Here is a 6,214-nt window from a genome sequence, read left to right as displayed (position 1 = left end):
TTTGTAGTTTAATTTTCTAAAGAGGTCATTTTAAGTATTGACTTTTCCTTTCCGATTTTATACATGACAATGGAATATTTGCTGAAAATATAGTATTTATATTTAGCTAATAAAATCTGTTTTAAAGTTCAATGTTACTTTGTACTTTGTACATAATTTCCCTACAGTTTTGTTTACAATTAGAGTGCATTGAAAGTGTTAAATACAATTCTTATAAGGAGTTCAAAAAGTGATATATATTTTTTTCTGTGTGGTTTCAGTTGCCAGCGACGCTGGCTCGTTTTATGCCGCTCCATAGATAAAAAATACACCTGTCGCATTACAGCTAAATTTATGTCCACCGGTAGACCTTTACTTTGCTGCGGCTAGAAACGCGCCCCGCACTGCGTTTGTATTTGGTATTTAGTATCCGTGTGTGCGAGTCGATTGCACGCTTCGATCGGGGCGATCGGTGGATCGGTGGTTAGGTGGATGGTCGGCTAGGTGTATAGGTGGATCGGTGGCCGTTTCGATTGCCTGAGATGTTCGGTGGGGGTCCAAGTGTTGAGGCATTTCAGGTTTCCAGTCAGCCAGCTCGTTGTTGATGCGTTGCCGCTGGCCGCTGTCTGGGCCGCTTTGTATTTTTGTGTTTTTTTCCCTTTTTTTTGCGTCGTTTTTTCTTTGGCTTTTCGAAATAAATACATAAAATTCGATCGAAAGTTTTGTGCTTGACAACGACGGGTCCGGCATTTGATTTCGCACAGATAGCTTAGCTATAGCTAAGAGATGACGTCAAGAGAGAAACAACCCAGTCTTGTAGCCGAGAAACTTGGACAAATACTTTACGGTACTCGAAACGCCGAAACGAACCCAACTGCTAACTGTTTGGGACCCAGCTATGTGATCTCTGATTAGCAAACAAGCTGCCCGAAGAATCTTCCCCTCGATCATGGCTCGCAGAGCTGGGCTCTATCATTAACTACAAGATCCGAAACACTGCGCACTTTTGATCTGGCCAACTAAACAAAACGCTTAGGCAAAGGTTAGGGTATCCATCTAAGAAACACCTGTTAGAGAAACCAATGAAAAGTTTAGAAGACAACTTTAAATTTACTAACAACATTTCCTTGTTATTGGAAAATATATTTTCTGATTTTATTCCAAGATTAGATATGAAATAAAACAACACTTCCTGTTTTTTTACTTCAATAATCTTCCCAAAACTTTTAAGTTACATCAATTTTTACTAAAATTGATTACATTTGTTACTTTTAATTTATTTATTGTTTTCCGCAATTAAAATATGTAAATAAATAATTATTGTTTTTGGAGGATTTTATCTTTCAGTAAGAGAACGACAAATTTAATTACTCGTAATTTATCGCCTTTGCTTCTAATTGATATACATTAAAATTATTTAAAAATATAATATTTGTTGTGGATTTTATATTCCGGTTCTTGGTCCACTTAACATTAATTTCCTAATTGTTTATATTTTAATTAGTGATGTTTAAGGAAATCTGGTTTCATCAAAAAGTACAACAATTTTGTAAGTATTTGAACTGATACCTTTATATATTTTATTTCTTTTACATTTTATAGAGCATCCTAACATCGCATTGGGCCAAGTTAGCTATTTGTTTTAGCTTAAATCTTGTATTTGCTTGGCCCATAGCTGGCGGCGTATTAACTCGACACGCGGGGAATTTTCAGTATGTTGTGGTTTCTGTTTATTTTTTCTTCTAAGACAACGCATCGCCAGCAAAAGCTCATTTATCAAAACGTCGATTGATAGCCCAAGCTTAGCGCTTAAATTTTTTGCACTCACCGTGGTGAATGGCCCAGCGATGATTCACAGGTGAGTCAACTAATTGCAAGTGCGACTCATTTCGTAGTAACAACAAAATGTCAGCATCACCTGTCGTCCCCAAAGACCCGATGTAGAGTGGAGGGTTTGGGAAATCGAAAATCGAGAGCCCAACTTCCCAAATGAACCAAATACATAATTAACCCGAGTCCGAGTCGGCAGCATCCCTTAGATGTTACACGCTGAGATCGGGAAAAAGGTCAATGCTATCTCTGTGTTGCTGGTCTAAACGCTATTATTAAGGGTCACAAATCAATGAAGACTTTATCGAAGGGACAAGCAAATGGGATAGAGAACCTCTAGCTGCGACAGCGACTCATTACAACAAATCTGGGATCTGGTGATTACAATAAAAAAAAGCCGCGCTGGGAAGCTGTGACCCCAAAGAAAAGGAAAAAAACACGGCTCTGTAAAACCGAAACTAAAATTTATTGACAATTCGGCTGGAGAACATATAATGGTTGCCGAGCGATACAAAAAAGTGTCCAGCTGGGGAGAAAGGTCCAATGAAAGGTGGAAGAAAGTCGAATCGGCCAGCAAGTGCGGCCCAGAGATTCGTTAGGCCAACAAGACTAACGAAAAAAGGGCAGACTATAAATTTTCACAGATCTCTTGGGGTCTCCAAAAATAAGTATCAGAAGAAGAGAAAAAACAAATCCCATCCCCAGTTCAGGACTGCCGATCAAACGGATCGTTAGACGCCGCCGTCGCCACCGATACTTTCGACTCGATATTTTGCCTTGGGTGCCAGACAGGCAGGCTTAGACCTCAGAAATTGAGGCCCAATAATTATGCAAATTTTTGAGTTCAGTTTAACGCAGCCCAGGATTATCCAGCCGTCGATCGCATAGAAGCTGTGCCGGAACTAACCCGATTTGCATATTTCGCCGGCACTCGAGCAACACGCGTCGTCGATTTTGGCCGGGACAAGGACCTTCATAATTTAAATAATTGTGCCACTTGCCGGCTTCCTTTCTGCTTAGAGATTTTTTGTTCGACGCTCGGTATTTTGTATATATACTTAGGTATATATATTTTACTTCGTAGCACGGCATTTGGCATAATTATGTAGGTCAAAAATTGTTTATTGACACGCAAGGCAGCCGAAAACAACAAAGAAATTTGCATAATTTTACGCTGTTGCAGCCCCCGCCGCCCCCCTAGCAGGCCACGCCCCTTCGGCTGCCCAACAGCTGTTAATTATAGTTGCCAGTGGGTGGGGTGTGGCCATGGGGTCAAGTGGCGGGCAAATTGTTCAAAGGGTTCTTGGCTCACAGCAAGGGTTACATTTTTTTGCACCTGCTGTTCGGGAATTGAGACATAAAAAAGAAAATTGTCGGCTGAAATTCAGGAATTTGGGAAAAAATGGTTGAATATTATAAGAGAAAATGTCAGCCTAACATGTTCGTCGCTTAATTTATGTTTTTAATTAAGTTACGAAATGGATTTTACTGATCATTCCCTGTTTTTAGAAATTGCCCAAGCTGAGTTTTCCATGTTCAGGTTTTTTCTTTTTCTTTCAGTTTCTGTGTTTTATACTATTTTGCGCACAATTTAAATCGAATGCCGAGTGGCGGCTGGCGGAACGGGTCAAACTCGTTTCGAAAACAGAAACAGAATTTTCCATTTGCCATGTGCGAGTCCAAGATTTAGTTGAGGAATGCCCAGGCAGTGGGAAAAAGTTGTACCGGGTGTAAATTAGATTAATTTATAAGTTGACTTGCCATGCTGACAGGCAGAGGCTGAGGCAGAGACAGAGGCACCTGTCCCCAGGAAAGGCCCACGAAAGGATATCTGACTTCCGTTCTGGCACAACCATAACCCTCGGACTGGCGGTCGGGAGAATCGTGATAACCATCTAAGCCGTGGCGCATTCGTATATCCTCACTCCGTCTTTTGTTTTGTGACAGTGTCGATTCCGAAACGGATTACACTGGGAATAAAAAGTGTATGAAAAGAACCAAACATTTTTTAGATTAGTTTTGCCATTTGAAATTTCCACGAATTAACAAAAATCTTCTTTTTTTTTTAGGTTTGTCGAATATTTATCTTGAAAGTTTTGCTATTAAATAATAGAAATACATTTGTTTTATGGATGACCTCTAACTGTTGACTGTTTGAGTCAACTTTTTTTTAAAAAATTTTTTAAAACAAAGAAATATAATCCAAATTTGTAGTATTTTTTATGAATTATGTCCCTCAAAGCTCTGTTTCTCAAACCGTTTTCTTGAAATATTTATTATTACTCAAAAATTGTAGCTTTATAGTCAACATTCTACTATTGGAGCTCATATTTCTTCGACTTAAAAAATTTTCCCTGTTTTATTCAAGTGCATTGAAAAACTAAAATATCCAGAATGGAATGGCAATGTCAAGCTCCTGACAACAGCGGCCGTACAACAACATAGAACAGCAGCCGTCTGTCAGATGTGCGTTGTTGTCTGCTTGTTGGTGTCATAAATCGTTATCGACCACGAACATCAGGTGGCACTCGGGCGCACTCATTTCACACGGGCGGGGAAAAACCCCCGGCATTGCCACTGCCACTGCCACTACCACTGCTGCTGCATTTTCCTGGCCATAATCCGTGGGACAGGGGATTGTCGTAAATTAACGCTGCCCCGGCGAAACCAGCAAAAACAAAGGCGGCGGCGGATAGGATCTGGGGGTGTGCGTTGTTGAGTTCGACGTTTGTTGGTTTGTCGCCTGCAAGTTGCAACATTAGCGTCAGCCTGCGCCACTCGAAGTAAACATGCAAAACAGACCAAAACAAAGGTTCTGCAGTTTATGGCTCTGGATTAGATTACAGCGCTGCATGAAGAGGTTTAAGTCCCCATAATTAGCCATGGTCTAGCGGGAAACTCTTTTTTCCAAAAGAGCCAGCACACTGAAAGAAAATGCATAAGAATTGGTTAGGCTTTGGGACTATATTTTTAAGCTTAGCTTAAGAAAATATTTCTAAGAAATCAAAATGAATTTTTAAAATTCTACAAAACATTTTATTAACTTTCTTAGAGATTGACCCCAAAATAGTTTGAATACTTCAAAAACGTTCATAAAAATTTTAAAAATAAATACAAAATACCTTCAACAAATGATTTCTTTAACAATGTAACCCTTAAATAAATTCGCGTATGAGAACCGTAAGATTTGAACAGTTTACTTATTCTTCAAAATCTTTAGAAAACCCCATCTAACCGGCATCCATCAAATAGCGAAACTCGTGTCAGACCGTGGCTAACTTACTTTCCCCACCGCAGAACAGCAGCAGAGAAACAGCTGTAAATGACATTCGGACAAAATCAAACATTTTAACACGCTTCAAAGTTGAGAGAAAAAAGTAAGGCGAACAGGGGAAAATGTCAAAAAAGTACGGCGCGGCGTGGAAAAGCTGCCAGGGAAAACTCAATCAAAGGCAACATGGGCCGGCGTCGCATAATGTGGAAAATTCTACAACGACAGCAGCAGCAGCAACATCAGCAGCAGCAACATCAACGCGTGTGTCCTGCCACATCGTCTGGGGGTCAGAAGCGAGGACTCCGGCCCGTCAGCCTGTCCGCTCGTCCTTCTGTTTTCCTGTCTGGAAACATTGAATACGCATTACAAGACCGCGGACCGAAAAGCAAAACCAAAACCGCGTTACCACATGTCAGCGGCCCCGGCTCGGGGCATATGGGAATTACCAACAACACGCCGAATGTGCAACACATGTTGTTGCTGTTGGTGTTGCTGTTGCTGCTGTAGATGTTGCTGTTGTTGGCGGTGTCGCTGTCTGATTTTGGCCCGCTTGATTGGTTGAAAATGTTGGGAGTTGGTGGGCCGGCCTGTCAGAACTTTTGTTTTGCCATAATTTTTGCTCGTGTCATTGGAGAGTTTTTGATTTGTGGGGTTATGATGGGGGAAAAGGAGACGGATTTTCTATGATTAAGGGACAGGACATGTCACCCTCATTTCTGTAAAATATGAAATAAAACGTATTAAAGAACATACAATCCTTTTTAAACAAAATATCTTAGAAAAGTTTGGACGGAACGTTGTTAAACAATTCTCTAATTTAAATTATTAAGTTTCACTTTTACAAATATTGTAATTAAGCTGATTGAAATGAAAATGTATTTATTCTAACTTTCTAAATTTCTAGGAAATTTTTAAGTACGTTTTCATTGTCTTAAAAATAAATCTTCTTATAAAAGTTTCTCTGGGATGAATCTTTTACACAAATAAATTTTAGAAATTACCAAATGAGCATCGTTTAAGTTGACACAAGTGAAAGGAGAAAGGAGCTGCTAGCACTCCTTTAGTCAGCCCCCAAAAAAAATCCCGCCAGCTTGTCTACACATGTCTCAGCATTTCTTTGCCGAAGCTTTT

Source organism: Drosophila takahashii, chromosome 3L (assembly GCF_030179915.1).
Source record: "Drosophila takahashii strain IR98-3 E-12201 chromosome 3L, DtakHiC1v2, whole genome shotgun sequence".
NCBI lineage: Eukaryota > Metazoa > Arthropoda > Insecta > Diptera > Drosophilidae > Drosophila > Drosophila takahashii.
The sequence above is the reverse complement of the archived record's forward strand: the minus strand, read 5'-3'. Positions refer to the sequence as shown.